General features: G+C 31.7%; 1 protein-coding gene across 2 annotated transcripts in view; it reads left to right on the top strand.

Annotated features, from left to right (window-relative positions):
* Nucleotides 1-22,236, top strand: part of IRSp53 (Insulin receptor substrate 53 kDa) — a 175,313-nt gene that overhangs the window by 68,286 nt on the left and 84,791 nt on the right. For both annotated transcript variants that reach the window (XM_085198796.1, XM_085198794.1), the window contains exon 2: nucleotides 19,440-19,496. The gene's annotated coding sequence lies outside the window, so the exon portion shown is untranslated. The remainder of the gene's footprint in view (nucleotides 1-19,439; nucleotides 19,497-22,236) is intronic.

The raw sequence follows: 22,236 nt of genomic DNA, 5'->3' as shown, positions 1-22,236 counted from the left end.
ACTCGAGCAATGCGATCACTTTGTTCTGTGACCGCAGTATTCGGCAGGGGGGTTCAGCCAGCCTTTGCCATGTCAGTGAGTCTATTTTTGCTGACCTCACCGATGTTTTACTCGTGCTTCCTTTGAGTAGGGCTGCTAGTCCTGGTGAAATTTGGACTCTATCCGGCGGTTCCGAGCGACTGAAAGCTATTCCCACCCTTTCTGATCCCTCGGCCATGAACAAGGCTACGCTCCTGACCCTTATTCCGGGTTGTCCGTCCGCTGCCTTCTCATTTAGCATTGCCATCACGTTGGTTGTGGCCAGTGTTGGTGGATTGTGCTGTGGCGGGTTTACTTTTGTGGTTAGTTTTTTCCACTTCTTTGGCAGGCATCCTGTGGTCTTTTTGAGGGAGACCAGTAGTTTATTTATTGGTGATTTTGTTGGTATTGTTGGTGTGGGAGAAGCAGGTGTCGAGTGTGTTTGTTGGATTAGTACGGGGATTGGAAGTGGTGCGGAAGTTGGTATCTGGGGAGCTTGTGGAAGCGGTGCAGGTGTTGTTGGTGGTGTGGGTACTGGTGTTTGGGAATTTTGTGTGAGTGGTGCAGGGGTTTGTGATGGTGCAGGTGCTGGTGTTTGGGATGTTTGTGAGGGTGTCGCGGGTATTGGCGCGGAGGGGAGAGCCACTAGCGAGCTATTGCGTTTCGCGGCTGTTAAGATGGCTTTACGTGCGAAGGTGAGGAAAGGTGTCCTGGTGGCTTCTGATTCTAAGATGGTGTGGAGTGATTGCTGGTCTAGGTTTTTGTTGATGGTGACCTCCAGCATCGCTCGATCTGAGCCGTATCTTGTTGTAGATCTTATTAAGAGGAACAATATTCCAGTACATTTTTTTCATGTAGTATTTACCATTAAAGCAGCGCATGCGCCAAAGTGTCTCAGCGGGTAGGACTCTATACACATTTATCGTATTTATGTTAATTTACATAAGAATGGACAAATAATAAACTATATATAAACCTTCCCTGAGAAATACTCGACCTAATGGTGAAAACCACATCCAAATCCGTTGGGTAGTTTAGAAGAAGAAGAGTTAGAAAGTTCAGACAGACACAAAAAGCGACTTTGTTTTATAAGATATAGGATTTATAAGTAGGATATTAATGTAAAAATATTAAACGCTTTTTTTCCATATAGCAAGGTTACTTGAATTAGGAAACTAGTGTTCAAACACTCCGTTCCTCATTTTCCCCTCAATTTTTAATCCTATCCGGTCAATGTCCGAGACTTACTAGAACAGGGAACTGAGAAATATAATCATTCCTGGGAGGGATTGCAACCGACAACCATCACGCTTACAGGCAGACGCTGTGCCACTGCTCCACGATGGTCTCAAGCAATAAAAAATGACAATTTAGATTTTTAGATCTTTGAGCATTTTAATCCAGCTTTACTCATTTATTTCCAAAATTAACAAGTTTTATAAAATATATTATATATACTATTATCGTATAACTATTATCGTACCTCTTACTTAAGACGTATAAATATATAAGTAGCAACGGCCAGCTCGCGTTGGACGTAAGGACAAATTCCTTGCGGGGAATGTTTGTTTTGAAAATACAGGTGTTTTTCCGATCTGTTTAAGCTAAAGTGCTTTACTAGGTTCGAGAAATAAATGTATAAGGGCGTGTTATGGCAACGGAAGGTGAAAATAGCATTAAAACTACTAAATTCGTGAAAAAAAAATAGCTATATTAATATAAATATGCCTATCAGTGACATTTCTTTGAGCTTTAATTAAAGAAATGATGATAAACATTGTGCGAGTAGGAGATCGCTGTACTGTAAATGCGATATTGTGGATTCGATATCGTTCGAGGGAATGATCATATTAATTCCTCTACTTTGGTTGACAACATCCTGCATAGGATTCAGTACTGCCAATTGCCAATTAACACGCTGTACTTCGATAATTGTGCGGAATGTGGCTAATAGAGTGCCTGAATGTCTTAACACTAGGTTGCATCTACCTACCCTGCTTTATAGTACCGTATGGACCTAAAAATATATTATAAATCTTCATTACCTTTAATAATCCATACCTACATTATAAATTCGAAAGTAACTCTGTCTTTTTGTTTGTGTTTTTTTTTCATATTTTTAATATTTATGATATATACCAATATATTTAATTAATTAATTTGACATGCAATTTATTCCGCTATGTTAATAACAATCGTTGCTACGTATTGCTAAGCAACGATTTGCAAAGTTTGTTTGCTGTTTGTGCTTAAAGCTCTCTCTATTGAAAACTGAAAATAATTTCATAAATATATTTAATAAATACTCGTATAGTTCAAGCGGGCATAGCCGCGTTCGGGTCAACTAGTATGCTATATGCAGAAAAAACGTTAGTCTAAAATAGGAAAATTTGCAAAACAAAACATTTATATATAACGATAATATAGCTTAACTAGATTTTTAGCAAATCTCCAACCAATTGACTTCTGGACAATTCAATTAAGCTGCACGGTAAGTGTGCAAGTTGCAAACAAGCATGCGGGCCAAGTTCCAGTAAGTTTATCAAAGAGATTGTAGTAACAAGTTAGCCTTCATCAGACATCGACGAGGATGTTTGTTTAGCTTTTAGTTAGTATTAATATGTAGAGGAATGTCTATTGTTCACGTTTTAATATAATTGCTACTTGTATGCGTTGCACGATTTATGTATGTCTTATACTAGCTGATACATACAATAAATAATGTGCGTTATTACCTTTTAAATATTTTTTAAATATATAATTTGAGGCCGTTGTGACGCAGTGGTAAAAGCATAGGACTGTAAACGCGACGGTTGTGGGTTCGATTCTCAATGGCAATTAATTATTGTTTATTAATATTTTCATTTCTTCGCTCTGGTAAAGTGGGTTTTAACACTAGGTTTCCTCTACCTACGCTGCTATATGCGGAATAATCAATCTTATATCTATTTTCTCCCTTTTTACTTTTTTGTTCATCACCTCAATGAAATATTGTTACAATAATAATCATTATTAAGGATTTTCAGTAAACAATAAAATATTTAACAGTACTTATTTGAAAATCAAAATTGTGGAATTTTCTAAAATGTCCCAATTCGATTTTAGAAGTTTGAAGTTATAACATTTGAATCATTTTAAGCTTAAATGGATATAATATCAAAGCTTCTCTACTCTAGCACAACACATAAATACGATATATTCAATAACATTGTATAATTTCTAATAGCTTGTATAACAAAACGTTGGACAAAGTTATTGGAAACGGTTTCTGTTTCGACTAACTGATTTCGAATTCTCGAAACCTAAATTTAGTTATCAATCCTGAGCACAGCCTGTGTGGTAAGTGGACCGACGAATTAAATTATAAGGTCGCTATGTAATACCGTCAGAACTTATCCGATTCGGCGTGCTGAGATTGGGAATAGTACTATCAATTTCAGAATATTCATTTCATTTGTGTATGTTGCCTCTAATGACAAGTTTCTAGAGAATAGTCAAAGATAAATAGTTTTTTTCGAAATACTTATTTTTTTTTATGTTTCATAATTTACCACCGGTCCACTAAAGTGTAATTGAATTAAAAAGACCTGAAAGGAACTGGCGCAAGAAGATTAGCGGGATTCTAAGTCAATAGTTTATATATGCATTATCGATATAACAAACAGCTGAAAAAATACATAGAATTAAAGAGGGGATGTTTATATGTGTTGTTTTTTTTGTATAGAAAAATCTATCGGTTAGTTTTTAATCAGTAATTTGTATAATTCAATAACATACCCATGAAAGAAAAAAATGACAAAAGATATCTATCGATTTAATTTCAAAATCATATGAATAACCTAAAATAACCATAATATAAATATAAAGTTGCAAACTTCTATCAGTTGCTACTTAAAAGTTCACGGAACTCTCTTCATCTGGAAGAAATTTTTAAATTCACTATCGATGCACAGGGAAGTATAAAGAAAATAAAAAAAATTGCTTATGCTTATAGCCCATTTAGCGCTTTTCGAAAAGTTTTGCAGCAAAGGTTCTACCTTCGCTGCAGAACAGTTATGAGAAAATAAACGCAGTTTTTAAAACTACCTGTTTGCACATTTTATTTTTCCACCCAGTATTGGAGGCAATGGCCCCTTTTAAAACTTTATGGAGGTTTTTCGTTATGATGAAATTATTAAGTATCTTCTTGCAAAGAATATCTGTTAAATATCCTTTCGGAATAAATGTTTATATACATATTCACGCTGTATTCAGCACATAGCGAGGTATCCAGAGGGAACCTGGAAATCTAGACCCCCCCATTTCCATTAAGATTCTAACCCATAATCTGTCGCGTTTACACTTCGCTTCCTTTGCTTCTGCCCCTGCTCCAATACTGAAATTTTAATTTCAAATTTTTGAATGGAAGCTACTACTAAAAGCTCACACAGTAAAACTATAATATTCAAATCGGAAAAATCGAACGAACCTAAATCCCAAATCATCACATTTAGATCCATTACCAAATCTGTTTGGTTTTCATATACAGCTATTACAGGTGTCCGGCTGTTTCACAACCACTAATAAACGCTGGTAGCTCATTAAAACGACTCACCACAAATTCACAAGTGGGAATAGCCTGGATTCCCAGGCAATGGCATCCAGCTAGTTCCAAACAGCTACCTGCATTCCTAATTAAATGTGATCATTGCGTACGTTTGTTAGTCGCGAATCGAAATTCGTCATACGATTAAACATCAATAATTTGAATGCTGATGTAGTTTTGATTGTATTTGTCTTTTGTAAATGTATTTGTGATACGATTTTGGATGGCTTTGGTTGGTGGGTGCTGTGAGGGTTGTCAATGGTTACTGGAATAGTTATTGATTGTTGTAGACAAGGGGAACTATTAACTTTTGGGCTATTACCAATTTAAGCTGCTTTGAATACTGTAAGTTTTCATGTTTTCATGATTCAATATCATTTGGAAGTTCTAAGTAACATATATGTTATTACAAAGTAAACTAATAAGATATTGTGATATATAGAACAATACAATTACTAGGCAGCCCCCTACATGTTCGACCCCTCAATAAGCAAAGCCTGTACTATAGTGATAAGAAAATAATGTGCATTTATAATTTCAAATATTATATTATACATATGCCTTAACAATTAAATGATTAATTTCATTTACACAAAATTTACGAGTTTCAGAAAATTTATTAGTTTACTGATACTTTTTCAGGGTAACGTCTTAAGACTTACTTAAATAAATATATATTAATGTTACCTACATAAAGAGGATAAATAAAGAAAAACTTAAATAAATAAAGCTACATTTATACCTAAGATAATTAAAAATTTGTGTGACAATCAGTACAGCAAGCGGAGACGCCACTAATTTATAATTGAAAACGTCTCGGTGTCACAGAAAAAGGAAAAATAATTTCTAAATTAAATTTCTTGGCGGCTTACGTACTGGGTACTGGTGGGTACTAAATTTAGAGTAAAGCCCAAAATTACCAGAGCATTTTCCGGATTGCTCAATTTACTCGGGGACTACTATCCGGGTTTTCACATTGATGGTAGAAATTGGATTTTTGGAGATCTATGAAGGTTTTGGATTTTGTAAACATTTTGTATTTTAGATATGATTTTTATTGGTTTATATTATTTTTTGTAAATAGATTTCATGCTGTAATAATTCATTTACTATAACAACATTCAATATTTAGAAAAAATATATTACATTTTTGTTAAAGACGAGATACTAGTTGATAACCAATGTCCATCTACTAAAGTCATAACAAGCAGTATAAAATTATTGAACATATAAATGGAATTAATATTTTAGTTACACATCTATACTTATCTGCTACCAAAATTTTTCCTTATACAAATTAAGAATTTTTTCTCGCACAAACTCCTTCCTATACAAATTGAGAAATTTAATCATTTATTTCTTAGAGTATTTTTATATACTTTAAGTTCAAGATGTGTCCCGCATATAGCAAGATAGTCTGAGGTAATTCAGTATTATGAAACTCTTTTACACACTTTCAGCAAAATTTTGGAGACATTACGTAGAACTCAATGCCGCGCTATCTCTTGTTACCAGAGCCCTGAAATGAAAATAATTACCCTGACTGGAATCAAATCCACAACCATTGCGTCAAATACAGTGCTCTTATACTCTTTTATAATTTTCTGAATGGAATATTAACATGGGCTTCAAATTGATTTGTAAATAAATATCCTATCAGCCTTTGAGTACAGACTCAACTACTGAAAGACTAGAGATATTGCTTATCTCTTTCCGAAAAATATTATTGGAAAATCACTGCGGATAGATTTAAAGTTCAATACTAAAGTGAGGATATATTTACTTTTTATTCAGCTTACAACATAAAATAAGGAAAGATAAAATGTAATAATATTATTTATTACTAGCGGACCCGGACGCGGCTACGCCTGCTTGAAATATAAGAATATAATTTCTATAGAAATATAATTTCAATCTAGATGAAATGCTAAAAGTGACTATTATATTTATTTTCATAAGGATGAATATCAAAATGACGCGGATACGAACGCGGTCGCGTAGCGACGACGTTTGTTATTAACATGGCAGAATAAATTGCATGTCAAATTAGAAAGTATTTTAATTTATTAGTACATATGTGTAATGTAATGTTATATAGCCTATAGCACTTCTGAAGAATGCAGCTTTCATACAAAACAAAAACAAAGTAAATCGATCCAGTAGATCCAGAGATCTTAGCGCCAAACAAACAAACAAACAAACTCTTCCGCTTTATTATATTAGTATAGATAATTATTTACCGTTATGTAATGTTAGTGGTATGTAATTGAGTGTTGGGTGGCAATTTCTATACAAGTATATATTAGGAAACTAAAATATTTGTCTCGTTTTAAATGTAAATCGAATCCACAACCATTGTTGTAGCAACGTCGCGACTGTGCCATAGTGGATGTTATGCGATTTGTTTAGACAAACTGCGTCATTTAAATGTGCCATTGCCACTGACATATTGTAAGTAATAAATTAAAATAGCGAATGTTAAATGTTTTTTCAAGTGCATGTAGTTACTTTATACTAAAATATAAACAAACGATTTAAATTTTTTTCTCTGACTGTGTCCGTTTGTCCGTTCTAATCTCCGGAATCGATGGTCCGATTTTTATGCAACTTTTACTGAAAGATAGAAATGTTTGTTGAGCAATATATAGGCTAATAATTTTTATCCCAGTATACCCATGAGAGCGGGATTCAAAAAAAATTAAAACAAATGATCTCCCTAACGGCTTAAATTAAAATTTATTTAGTACATAACGTAAATACACTTAAATAATAATAAGTGATAATAGATAATTTAAGCGGGCGAAGCCGCAAGGTGGCCCTACTAAGTAATCATATTTAGGGGTTAAGTATTATAGAAGTATAACGAAATCATCACCCAGAATTAACATTCTAATGAAGTTTGCGTGTTCCATTGAGAGTTTTTGGTAATTTTAATTACGTTTCCTTGAAGCGTGCCAAGCGACCTGTGCCGTTATTTACGAGTCCCCGCTGTATAAATAGATTATAATTATTATAACTACATACTTTTTTAGCTTCCAATTAATCAGTATAGAATCAAAAATATTTGGACAAATATTATTCATGATATACGATTAATTATTTATTTATTCTGTGTTTTATTTGGAGAGATTTTATTAACTGTTTTCATATAATTTGTTTTGCGTAAAGTCCTTTGTATCATGAATTGTGTAATAGACATGAATTTTAATGGACTTTTTCATATTTTTATATGTAGAAGCAAAAAGATGGGTGTTATAAGTTTGACGTGTAGGTATGTGGGTCTGTCTGTGGCACTGTAGCTGCTAAATTAGTGAACCGATTTGAGTGTGTTTTTCAATCGAAAGCTTTGGTCGGGGTTTTTTAAGTTTTATTTTTTTTCCTAGCAAACAAGATCTAGACATAAATATTTATAAATTTGCTAGTAGAATACATAAAAAATATCTGAAATTTGCTAATAATAGTAAGAAGATAACTAGACCAAATGTAAAATATGAGAACCAATAATGTTATATATGTATACGCTACTACATTATTTACTACAAATTTACGAAGTGATGAAACAAAAGTTAAGAAATATATAACTTAGCTCTCAAAATTCTTTTCAGCGGAAAAACATCCATAGTTTAACTGAGCTATGATGACGTCATTATTCATGTAAATATTAGTAAGTTAAATTAAATAATTAACATTCAATATATATATATATATATATCTAGTCTATAATTACGCAATCATTTTAATCCTATAACACAAACATACACACGACTAGTAAAAGTGGGGGTTGTTAAAAATGTCGTGCATAATGGAGATTGGAAGGGGCTTTAATTAAAAGTCAACGGTAGCCCTTGTAGAACAAAAACGCAATTTACTTCGTATGTCCACTTAATAGTTATTTTTTATTTGAAATTCACTTTGCCTTTGATTTCGATGGCGCTTTTAAATCTAAACGGCGGATTCCATGAACTGGCCAATTTAACATTTAGGCAATTTTGAATAGACGTGACACAGTGGTTCAGCGGCTGACTGTTCATGCAAGTGTAGTGGGTTTGATGTTCATTCGGAGAAATGAGTTATGTTCCTTTTTACGAATGAGGAGAAACCGTGGCGTAAAGTTTGGGCCTGTAGCCTGTAGGAATATTTATGCTTGCATATAAAAAAGCAAAAAATAAAGAAACTTGCAAAGATATCGATTTATTTATCATGATTATGACCTTTTTTGCGGAGTACTATAAAATAAAATTATTAGGTTAATAAAATATATTTGTAAATGACAAAGTTTCCATTAACTAATATTTTCTCTCTGTATTTTATAATTTATTCTGTAAGCCTAAATTATGTCAGTAATACGAAAGAAAAGTTAAATAATTTAACATTGGTTTGTTTCTAGACGAAATTTCCTCGACAGTATAATCTGGTAATATTTCACGGCGCACTATGGGACGCATTCTATAAAAGCGTGCCAAAAATGGTCGAAACAAAAGTCGTAATTTCAAAGTTCTGTTGATTGTTCTATATACTAGAATAGACTATCTTATCAATACAACAAGATTTTTATTTTTGATAGCAGTTTAAAGTGTCCAAAATGACCTTCAAACAATACACTTCGATATTTCCCTATTTTCCATACTGCATATAGCGATATTTAAGCGTTAGTTTCTTAATAAATTTCTATAGTAACTATATTTATGTTATACATTTTTATAAAGCTCATTGTTTCTTCTTTAAGAAAATATAATTCGTGTATAATAAAAACCTATATTTAAAAAGATATCTTAAAATTTTTAGAAGTGTTATATTTTACCATTTTCATATTTTCAATTGGAGTTTTCATTGTTGCCGCTGGCTGCCGCTGCCGAGAAAACTATATGTATGTATACAAAAATTATTCAAGAATTAGGGGAAAGAATAAAATTTTGCGCATATTTGCGCCATTTTGATTTAGAGCAAAAAAACCAAAATGTAGTAAAATCAAAATTTTTGATATTTCATGAATACTTCTTTTATTTTAAATAATTGGCGTCCTATTTAGTTCTTTTTTGTTCTATAAGTAGAAAAAAACTATCAGAATGTTTATTTTAACATTTAAAATAATAATATGTCTATTTTTGAAAGAGCATATTTGTTTTGAAATATAACATTTTTTGTGGTCATTCCAACTACGAACATGACAAAATTATCATTTTTTATGTGAATAAACAATATTATGTGAATACAAAATAAAATATTTAATTAATTTGATGTTGTTTTGCACAAAACACTTGTCTGGACAAGTATAAAAAGACCAATTATAACTAGTTGCTTTCATTAGAGTAACCGAACTTTTCCGCATTGTTTCTAAGACTGTTAACTTATTAAAAGATATACATATATTTTGTGCAACATGAGTGAATTCGTTTGCAGTAGACGTAACTTATGCACTTTTATAATTGAAGGGAGAAATACTTCTGAAATAGAAAACTTTTAAAAGGAGAACTTAAATTTGTCGTCATCAGACGTACAAACTATAGTGAACAACATTCAAAAAATTTTTTTATATAATTCTTCAAACTATGTCATCAGGACTTGTCGTAAATGTCGAAAAATTCGATTAATATACACTTAATACAGCGCAATTGTATGTTAACAAATGTAACAAGTATTACATGCCTTCTTCGATGCATAAAATTCTTATACATGGAGCTCAAATTATACAGTACTATGCAATTCTTCCTATTGGGCAACTTTCTGAAGACGCTCAGGAAGCAAGAAATAAGGATTACAAAAGTATCTAACGAACTGTTTGACGAAGCTAAAGAACTTCTGCAAATCACAGAATAAATTCCTTGTTTACGTCACTATTTTTATAAAAAAATTTTTTATATTACATATGATATATCAGTTTTTTGTTTAACAGCCTAGATTCAGTATACTTAAGTTACTTTTAATGATTTAAAAATAATAGTAATTTTTAAACATCTTAATAAGCTCTTATTTATGACAATTTCTAACTTTGAATTTTTTTTATTAAATAACTCATGACTTTTATTAATATCTATTTTATGTCATTGATAGTAAATATATTCAAGTATATATATGCAAAATTTCAACACTTTGCGATGAAAACTGAATGAGTTACGGATTTTTGACACGAAGCGCATCATTCCGTCCCACTGTGCGGCGACTAAGCTGCGATGAAACAGGGCATTTCTCGGACATATCGCATTGATTTATGGAGTGTTTAAGTACCCTTTAAAACTATGCTCCAAGAAAGCGGAGATACTTTTGTATCATTTTTATTAAAAAAAAAACAACACTAGCTACTGTTACTTTTATAACAGAACTAGCGGCCCGCTCGCGGTTTCACCCGCGTGAACTATGTTATTATTAATTCCTGTCTCCATGACTACGCCCTAGTGACGTCTATGCAAAATTTGAGACTCTTAGCATTTGTAGTTTCGACCCCAAAGACAACCCCTTAGAAGTCGAATATTGCAAATTCCCGTCTTAGCGAGCACCTACGTCCTATAAATAACTCCTATGCAAAATTTGAGATTCCTAGCACATGTAGTTTCTGAGATTTCGTGATGAGTGAGTGACCTTTCGAATTTATATATATAGATTTATTTTGGAAATTATTCTAGACTGTTATAGTATAAATTAGTAAATAAACGACTTAAAATTTGCATCTAAGGCGAGCTATACGGATCTTACTCATATAAAAATTATATACCTGTAAATGTGCTACAGTCATTGAGACGCTGTGCATACAGCTTTGAATGGAACGACTGGCGTAACAACTTCGTCGTGTAAATTCAATTTCGCTTCAAATTTGTCTTGATTAAAATCAAAATGAGCGTAAGCCTCTTGAAAAGTTTCATTTAAGTAAAACGCAAGCTACAGACGTGTTTTTCATAAGTTTTCACAAAGAGATTTTACTATAAAAATGTTCCTACCTATGAGTTTTCTTAGACTTCCTAGGTCTATGATTTATATATAAGTATTTTAAGAATATTTTTGTAAATACAAAAATAAAAGTAAAAGTAGAGGCCAGACCAGAAGAGGCAACAGAGGAGGTCGTGACGCAGAGGCTCAAACGAGCCACTGTTGACATAAAAGATTGTGAGTTCGATTCCTACGTGGGGAAATAATATATGTAATATTCTTATTTCCTCGCTCTGGTAACAGGGGAAAGCGCAATGTCTCTAGAATTCAGCGGAAAATGGGGAACGGAAATATCTTAATGAGAATGGAGTGTCTACTAGGTTCCCAATCTACCCTGCTACGTATGGGATACACCGTGAAGCTAAAAAACATAAAATAAGATCAGTGACCTTAGTAGCAGGGTTTAAACTATATTGAATTTGTACTTACTTATTGTAAGTTGTTTGCGGCAACCTGTTCGTAGAGTACTTGATATTTTCCCTCTACTTTACTAGTCTTTGATTATGTAGGGTGCCGAACACTTTTATACGGCAAGAGTATCAAAACATGTTTATCTTTTATATTTTATTCAATTGTATAAGATGCTTACGAATACATTACTTATTTACACGTGTATATAAAATTAAAAAAACCCTTTTAGTTCCTGCTCTCACAAAGTTTTAGTACATATAAAAGTATCTAAATAAATGCTTAGGGCAATTGTTTAGTGATTTATTTTTAATTATAATTATGTTAATTAATCATGTTTAATTTGTAAGTTAAAACTGAATAATATTGTTATGTAGAAGTTATTTGATATTTCAACATAAGAATATTCATTTGTTTTGCTGACTAGCAAGAACACCATTTGGGTACCACCAAGGTCTCCTCTAATATATATCTAATGTATATACAAATACGTATATACAAGAATTAAAATTAAAAGATAAGAAGAATTGAACGTCTGTCTGTACTCCCTTAGAAAAATTTAAATTCCTTAGCTCCTAATACTGTATGTATACATACATATTAAGTTAATCCAATACCATTCGTTTCTAAAAAAAATTAAAATTTTGTTATGAATAGGTAGGTAATTAATAAAATAAATATAAACTGTATGAATCAATTAATTTTAAACATTACATTCTATTGATTCTTCTTTATTATCATAGTACCGTTAAACAAATATGGGTAATTGACTGCATACGTTAGTACAAAATAAATAATTATTACATACGAAACGAAGCGAGGCTTGGCCGTGGCGTAGGGACACAAGAGTGTGTGCAAACGCGACAGGTTATAGGATAAAACACGGCGTTGAATTCCGCCGCTCAACACGCTATGTCTCCAGAATTCGGAGAGATTAAGTACAGCGAAGTTTCCCTAGCCTATACTGCTATATGTGGGATACGGCGTGAAGCTGACAAAAACAAAATTATATAAAACAGTTCACAATACGTGGTTGCCACTTTAGCCATATATTTTGATGTTATCATTATTAACGCAGAATTCCTTATTTATATTTAATTTTTATAGTATTATTTTAAAATTAAATTCTCCACAAACAAAAAACTTAACTATTTTCTAAACATCAATCAAGCTTTCCAATACTGTCTAAACAAAAATTACCCTATAATTATACAAGGGTCGTTCTATTATCGTTTGCTAGGATCGCTAAACGATTGTAAAATTCGTTTATTATAATTGGAATAATTTCAGTACATACTCGTATACGCCTCATCCACACCCCAGATAAACAGTGCGCTATAAATAACAGTGGACGATTAACAAACCGATGGCTGTAGGGTCGTAATATATTCACTAGTGGATCGCAATTTGTCTGACCTAACGCAATATTGGCCCTCCCTGAGTTTGCATAATCCCATCCATGTTCCAGACTTTAGTTATAGTTTAATTAAAGTATTTTCTAAATTTTCCTCCCCCCCAATACGTTCCAGCACGTTCGTATATTAGTTAACGTCGTGATGCTGCGGTGGTTTGAAATGTGACAGGTGATTAATTTGGAAATGTTTCTTACTGGCCAGACCAAATATAACTGGAGATGCATGTGGTTGCTAAGTAGAAAATTGCCATAATATTATAAGTATATGATTTGATTTTGGTGAAGAACAAAAAACGGTTAAGTGCGAGTCAGACTCGCCCACTGAGGCTTCCGTACCAATTTCAGGAATGTAGGCCAACGGGAAGTACTACTTATATAAAGGTTGACAAACTTTAAGTTAAGTTTATAGGCAAAAGCCCAAATTAATAAAAAAATAATTATAAATATAAATTTGCAGTGATTTTTTTCTATGAAATACCTATCAATGTTTACTTTTCGATTTTTTCCTTTCTTTATATTGTAAGTTCCCATTTCATGCAAAATTTCTTAACTGTAGGTCCGTACAGGACTACATGTACTGATTACGCGGCGAATTTCATACAAATTGCATTAAAATCGATGCATAAATGCTTGTCTTTTGATAACGTCGTCGTTTTTGATAACCCAAAAGAATATTTTTTTCTGTGCTTTAAAGGACCATATACAGGGTGGAATTGTCAGCACCACTTTAAATGAAACCACAGTTTTAACTACTCTATAAAAGCCTAATATAATTCGGAAAAAAAATAACTCCCAAAAATAAAAAAGTTATTTTTTCAAACAAAATAAATAATAAAATTATCGTTTTAAAATAAAACGCCATTTGTAAAGTATAACATAAGCACGCACACACTTACCTGTCAAATCGGAAACGTCGCACTCGTATGTGTGCGTCACACGAAATACAGGTACGGATAAAAATCGTGAAATGAAAAAAAAATCCTACGTCCAAACTGTTGAGGTACCTTGATTAATTTCTTAGGTGTGGGTTTGAAATATATTACCCTATATGCAGTTTCAATAAAAGAAGCGCTGCCTCTTCCACCCTGTATATAGATCAGACTGTTTGATAAAAATTTCAGCTTGATACCTCCACGCGGTCTCGATTTAAATGGTCTTGACATACGCACAACAAACTGATAGTTTTTAAGGGTTCCATTTTTACTTTTTGAGGAATGTAACTCTAAAAATAACTATTATAAATGATGTATAGTGTTTTAATATTCTTATACATAAAAAACACCATGTAGTAAAAACACTTTATATTTATAGTTAAAATGTTATTTATTTGTATATTATTTGGGCATTCTGTATTTAAAAGTTAATTAATGTAGTAATTTTCTTAAAACATATCCTAATTATCCATAAAACAGTATACAAATACAGGTACAGGTACCGATACAGGTACCGGTACAGGTACAGGTACCGGTACAGATACAGGTACAGGTACCGGTAGGTACAATAACAGCTTACCTATATCACCCCGAATATTTTCAGTTAACGCAATTTTGACAACACGAAGAGCGGCGATCCCGTTACTCAGTTTATTTAGCAACGAAATATAATTTGATTTCAGTACATCAGTGCATCTAACCTCGTTCATATTGATTTGTTAAGCGCACTGGGAAATTAATGGAAAGCATTACTCGAAATCAAGTTATTCGAAACATTTGTAATTATTGCAACTGAATAATAATGTGGATAATTTCTAAATTCTATTTAATTTTACGCTACGATTGAAGTTCATATTTGTATGCAACCGATATTCAAATACGAATACGACGATCTATTATTAGATAGAATATATCAAAATATGCCAATTTGGGAGGAAATTACGCGAATTTGACAAAAATAGTTGTCTGATATAAACTTGAAATTTATATGGGACTCTCTGAAATATTTCACCCTACAGAAAGAGAAATATCTAAATCTTAAAATCAAAAGTATCTGAGTAGTCCCATAATACAAAATATTAAAAATACAGTCTTACCGATAACCTCTCACCATTTAAAGTCAGTTAAAAAGACAATATTTTCTTAATTAACAACTTTTAACTTGCGAAAGTCTCAATTCACTATTTAAAGAACAAACTCAAAGAACGACAAATTGTCTTCAATTTATTATTCTCCACTTTTGACATGTTCAGCTTCAGGTCTTAATAGTTAATGGAATTTCAGCATTTAATTTCCTACTACAGCAGTAGAAGGCATTTTAAGATGCGCCCAGCATACAAATGCAGCAAGTTTATCGACTGTAGCAAGTGTGGTTATTGTCAAAGTTTTGCCAGTTTAATTGTTTTCCCATTTGGAACGCTCGCCGCATACGCCTTTCCAATGTCGCCTATTACGAGCATAATTAAATTAAATCTTCCTCATACAATTCCTTTGAAATGTTTTATTCCTTTGAATCAAGAAATGGAATGGTATTGCATAGAATTGTGGTACAGTTTTATGTGATTTGTACATAGTTAGTGCTTTTATAATTCCGTGGCTTCTTAAGGGTTGTTCTCACTTGAGACTTCTGTAGAAGCTACCAACTATTTTTAAATTTCCATTCAGATCTTTCACGTTATTTTTATATAATTCAATGCTTGCGAATAAATGATATCTTTATTTAAAACTATATTATTTTATAAACTCGTACATATTATGTATTTAACTTTACCCTTCTAATTTAGTTAACCAAGTTGTCATGAAACTCGCTAATGCCGTGTTAGTTTTAATCTACAATTTGCCAATTATTCGTTAGGCAAAGTAAATTGGTTTATGTTAGTATATCAAAGGTGTTTCGATACTTGTATTCTTTTTTTAAATTTATATCTTGTAACTAATTAATTAGAATTAGTGTACTTCAATTTTATTTATTGTGTTTAACTTAATACAAACTTATTCAGTGGCCCATATGACGCGGACGGCCCGTATGGCCCAGCCTATGACGCAGGTAGGTTCAATTTTTTTTCATTATTTTTGATTTTCTTATATTTTTCGTCAATTTCTTCGTCTTTTACGATATAGATATCGAAATACCTATCACTCTACTCTTTATATTAACCCGAGTACGAAAATACTTCCATTAATTGCTTATTAACTGGCGGAACCCATTGCATTTTTTTTTATTTAATTCCTTTTTATTAATTATAGATTTAAAATATACGTATGAAAATATACAAATGATATTAACATATTATCAATTTCTCGCAAACATAATTAATATGTTTATTGAAATAAGAATGCCTGATCGCTTCAAGTGAACTAATTGTTTTAAGCGCGAGCTTAAATAGAATTGCCGCAGAGTAATTAGTTTCGAGGTCTTTACCGACTGTCACGATCAACATATTTATAGCGTCGCTCTACTAATGCCTTTGTAGAGATACTTTAATTGAACTTTCTGTGGTAGCTACACTGTTTTTAATTTAGTTATTGTTTTTTCATACTGTCTATATAACGTAATATTAATGATAATGCCAGGATTTAAATCTTGCTTTGACAAAAATATTTAAGTTAAAGTTAAATTTAAGTTATATTTCATTTGGCGTTTTAGAGAAAAATGACGATAGTAAATTTTAACCATGCTCGCGCATATCCTCACGATAAATTGACACCAGGAAATTAAGAACAAACTACATGAGTCATCATTTTAGCTTTTTTAAATGATATCATTTAAGAAATAAATATTTTTTATGATATTTAAATAATAACAATAAATTCAATAAAATAAGTTTTTTTTTTGCATTATTACTGTCTTATTTTCAACAAACATATCTAGTAGTCTTATTTTCAACTCGTTTATACGAGAAAACAATTTTTAGAAAGATTTTTATCTTGTCACGCCAAAGAAGTGTCACTTATAGCACCTACACACATTAATTTTAAGCATACTCGAATCCCAATATTAAGCATATGATAGCAGTCAAAGCTAATACCAATATTTTACTAAATATACCACAATTTACCAATATATCCAGGTCGGCTCGTTACAGATCACCTGGGAGGCTGCATTACCTCGACTGCATGGTGTACAGGAGACCCCGCCACAATGAAATGGACGCTTTTAGCGGAATTAAAACGTTCGATGACTGTCCCCATGTTTTATTGATACGGGGACATATGTACTTGTTTTTTTTTCCATTAGCGAGAAAGAGTTGCGATTACACTTGACTGTCCGATACTTGCCTTGCGTTCTGTGTTTCGTGTTTATGTGATATGCACATAATACATACATACATGTAAAAGAAAATGCTTTTAATAATTTTTTCTGCACAGTTTTTATTATGAGTGAAATCTTCTTTGATACAATTTGAGTACAGTACAGTACATGTACATGTAAAAGATCCCGTATTCTTGGCATAAAATTTTGATTATCTATATATATAAAATCGAAAGGTCACTCACTCACTCATCACGAAATCTCAGAACCTACCATAGCTAGGAGTTTCAAATTTTGCACGGAGGTTATTTATAGGACCTAAGTGCTCGCTAAGACGGGAATTTGCAATATTCGACTTCTAAGGGGTTGTTTTTCGGGTTGAAAGTTTGTATGAAACTTCGTTACTACAAATGCTAGGACTCTCAAATTTTTCATGGACGTCACTTATAAGACGTAGGTACACATGGAGAAATTAATAATAATTTTAGAATTGCATGCGTGAATTACGTTATCGTAATTCAGGTAGGCGAAGCCGCGGGCGGGCAGCTAGTTTTAAAATAATATTATTATTATAAATAATACAGATAAGTAAATTATTAATTGTATAGTTCAAGCGGTAGAAGCTGTAAGCGGGTCGCCAGTCCAAAATAACGTTCTTAGAATTATCTAGAGTCCTAAGAATTTACAAATTGAAGCCTGAAGAATTTTTAATATAGTACAGTGATTGCTAAGTGTAAAAGGAATATTCCAGATTCTTTTCAAAATTAAAAAAATGTACTACAATCGTCATCAAAGACAAATACAAATTTATTATGCCTTTCAATTTTATTCTTTATCAGTTTTCACTTGCGTCATTCAATTAAAGAACAGGTTTCAATTAATTAATTAATTAGAAATACATGAATCTCAGAAATTGAAAGTAAATTTATAGTGTAAAAACATCTTGAAGAAATCGAAATTTAACCAGACATGTTATATTACCAAATATGTTATTACAAAAGTATAAGAAAAAACTAACTCAATATCATGTAATTAATTAATATTTTATTAATTTTCTTAGGATATTCTCAATAAAAAATGTATAATAAATTTCGTATTTAAATTCGTTGTAATTTAATATCATATTCTTAATATAAGAAATATATTTAGAAATGTATGCAAATATTAACATAGCGGGATTGAGTAGACGGGATAAGAAAACATCGAGCTGCCAATTAAGTAAACGTTTTAATTGTGTTATGTTGAAATTGTCTTAGAATATAATTTATTCTAATACTAGAGTTTGTGTACATTTTTTATATTATATATTATAAAAAAAATATTGGTTTTGACTTTTAAATAACCGTCCACACCAAACGACCACTAGTGTTAAAGAATATGGTAAGTTGCAATTGCATGCAAGCAGCACATATGGATGCTAAATCTTTGATTTTTACATAAGCTATAATAGAGTCATCATAGCACATTATTACACTGTCTGACTGCGAAACTACGGCAGTCGTGGGTTTGATTCTCACTAATGTAAATGAATTATATTTTTAATTTTTTCTCGCATTAGGCGGAAAGTACGAATAGATTACGGTACACTCAGTTTATAAATCGAATGAACACAAGTGTCTCTAATTGCAAAATATTATCGCTTCAGCCGCCCGTCTAAGTGTCTAATGTAGTTGAAACTTTTCGAACGGAAGTGTCTTAATGGGAACGGAGTGTCTTAACACTAAGTCCCTAGGTTCTTTCTGTCTACTCTGCTAAGTGCGGTGCAACACAAAAGATAGCTAAATGTTATTTATATTTCCAAAATTATTATTATCTACACAACAAGAAACAAATATAACACGTGAACAAAATAAAAGCAATAATGTTCTCATAATTAGATCATTAATTTCATTCTTTCTATTTTTGCAGGTTAATTCACAATCTTGTTAACGACAAGACGTGGATTGCTTTTGGGAAGGGATTAATGTAAGTATTATTTGTTATTGTTTGTTTAGAAGTATTACTAAGTACTTTTTTTATTAAAATAACACGTTAAGCAGTTTTATTTCCTTAAAATGCTTTTCAGTTTCAATATAAATTTCTATTAATATTAATTAATATGCCTATTATTTATAACTTATTCTAACGAAATTTGAAAAGCCTTAAAATATTTTTATTTATTTGTATCCCGCATATAGCAGGGTAGGCAGAGGGAACCAGTTGTCTAAACACTTCATTCCCCACTTTCCGCCGAATTTACTGGGTATTGCGTGTTGAGTAGAGGTTCTCAAAGTCGTGTTTTGCTTTGTTATTAGAAGCAAAGAAATGAAAATATTGATAAACAATATTTCACTAATATGTCACTTGTACCACGATAGCCTCGTATAAAAAGTAAATTTAGTAGTTTAAATAAGTACTGCTACTTTCAATTCAAAATTTAGAAATGAAGAGCTAAGCACGTAAATTTCTTTTTTTCCTCTAACCGTCGGAAGTGCACCTTTTAATTTAAGACTGAACAGACAGAAATAAAGTAGTTGTAATAAAAGGAAAGTTAGCTAGTATTTTGGGCACGTCCGCGTTAGCCCGTCCAAGGTGACTTTTAATTAATTTGAAAAAAAAAAAAAATTACCTGCCCACCACATCGCAAAACAACAACGAAAAATAGAACCTTTAGTATTCATTTAAGCAGTAAATTCTCTTTATGAAGACCAGAAAGTTTGTTTCATACGATAAAATCATTATGAGAATTTTTTAGTAAGACTGGAAATTTTTGAATTTTTTAACTAAAGATTTAGATATAAATGAGGAAGAAGTTCAGTTATTTTTTTTATAATGAACATTTCGTATTGCGTAACTAAAATGTCGATATCTGATAAATATATGCTAAAAATAATTTTGCAACTGAGATTCTTATATCTACATCTATAGCAATTAGTCTGGTAAGTACCTACTTTCGAATTAGATCATCGAACCATGACGGCTTCTTTAATTTTAGTTCTATAAATTAAAAAAAATATTTTAAATTATCATTTAGTTTTAATTAAAGGTGATTATATCTGTTTTAATTTAGGCATATTGGACAATTATATCTCTTTTATAAATGTTAATTGTCGTAAAAAGCCAGTCGTGGCGTAGGGGCATAAACGAGCGACTGTAAAAGCGAAAGGTTGTAGATCGATGTTCGATTCCCACTCAAGGAAATTGAATTTTTAATTTCTTCGCTCTGGTGTCGTGGTAAGCCGCGGCGTTGAGTTCTGCCACTCAACACGCAATGACTCCAGATTTCGGTGGAAACGGGGAAAGCAGAGTGTTTTAAAACTAGGTTCCCTCTGTCTACCCTATATATGCGGGATACAGCGTGAACCAAATAAGCTCTCTAAATTATAGTGCTAATAAAATAAAAAATTACAACCGCTTAAATCTCGTATGATTACAGCGTGATTCAAATTTATTTTGTTACACAAATAGCAATAGTAGCTGCATGTAATGTATTACAACATGAATAGGTATAATAACAGTATGTAAAATTTTATATTATGTAAATTTCATAACAATATTACTTATTTATGACTGGCGACCCGCTGGCGGCTTCGCCCGCTACAACTTTTTAATTATTCATTTATTATTAATATGAATTACTTTCGTGCTTTTTATTACATTTTAAGATAATATTGTTTTGTAGCAATTTTGTCGAATCGAATATCTTACATTGATAAAACACTTGTATTTATGAACTAATTAAATAAAAAAAAAACACTAAATATTGAGAGAAATTTACCAAAATATATTAGTGAAAATTTTAGTGAAAATTAACAAAAAAATTGTACTTAAATCACTTAATCCGTTTCCGATATTAGCGTGAAATACACAGACAAAAATAGAAAGAAAACGTATATTTTTTTGAACACAAGAGGATTCCAACTCGCGCTTATTATATTCTTAAATTTAAGATTAGCAACCCGCTAGCGGCTTCGCCCGCTCTTCCGCTCTTATAACATCAACATTTCCCAGAAAGACGTTTGATTGACATGATTTAGATTTCTCAATTATGCCACGATAACGTTTCAAACAGCCGACTTTTGCTTTAAAAGTACACTTGTATTAACAAGCAAAGTTTCCTTTAAAATCATTACTGAATATAGCATGAGGATGACTTTCTTAATGGTTAATTAGAACATGGGATTGGATTACCAACGCAACCCATTAGCGTAATTTAATAAGATAGCTCGCTCGCTTATTAGATGGGGAAATAAAGATAATTGCTGTCCCAATTTTCAGTTTACCCGTACACCCGATTCGAATTCAGTCTAATTTGGATGGTCGGATTTTACATCTAGATAAAGTACTTAATTAGGGGAATTAACTTCCTACAGTACTTTTCGGGTAGTTGGCTTCATTGGTTAATAGTCGATTGTGCTAATGCTGTAACTTACTTTAGTAGGTAATAGAATTGCAATTTTGTAATAGGTATTATAAAAATTGTGTATTTATAATGAAATAATAAAAAAGAGTTGAATGACTTATGTATGCAGAATATTAATTTTATTTCTAATCTATATATATAAAAGGACATATACCTGACTGACTAAAGGTAAAACGTGAATTTTGGATGGATGTTTAGAATAAGAAAAATAGAATTAAAAGAATTAAAAAAAATGTGTCGGTCAGTCTATTTGTTAGAGAAAGCTATATGCTATCTTACATAATGTTAATTATTTCCATATAA

This window comes from Heliconius melpomene, chromosome 15 (genome assembly GCF_056956725.1).
Source record: "Heliconius melpomene rosina isolate 202511_hmr_F chromosome 15, ASM5695672v1, whole genome shotgun sequence".
Taxonomy (NCBI): domain Eukaryota; kingdom Metazoa; phylum Arthropoda; class Insecta; order Lepidoptera; family Nymphalidae; genus Heliconius; species Heliconius melpomene.
Note: the sequence above shows the minus strand (reverse complement) of the source record. Positions and strands in the feature narration are given on the sequence as shown.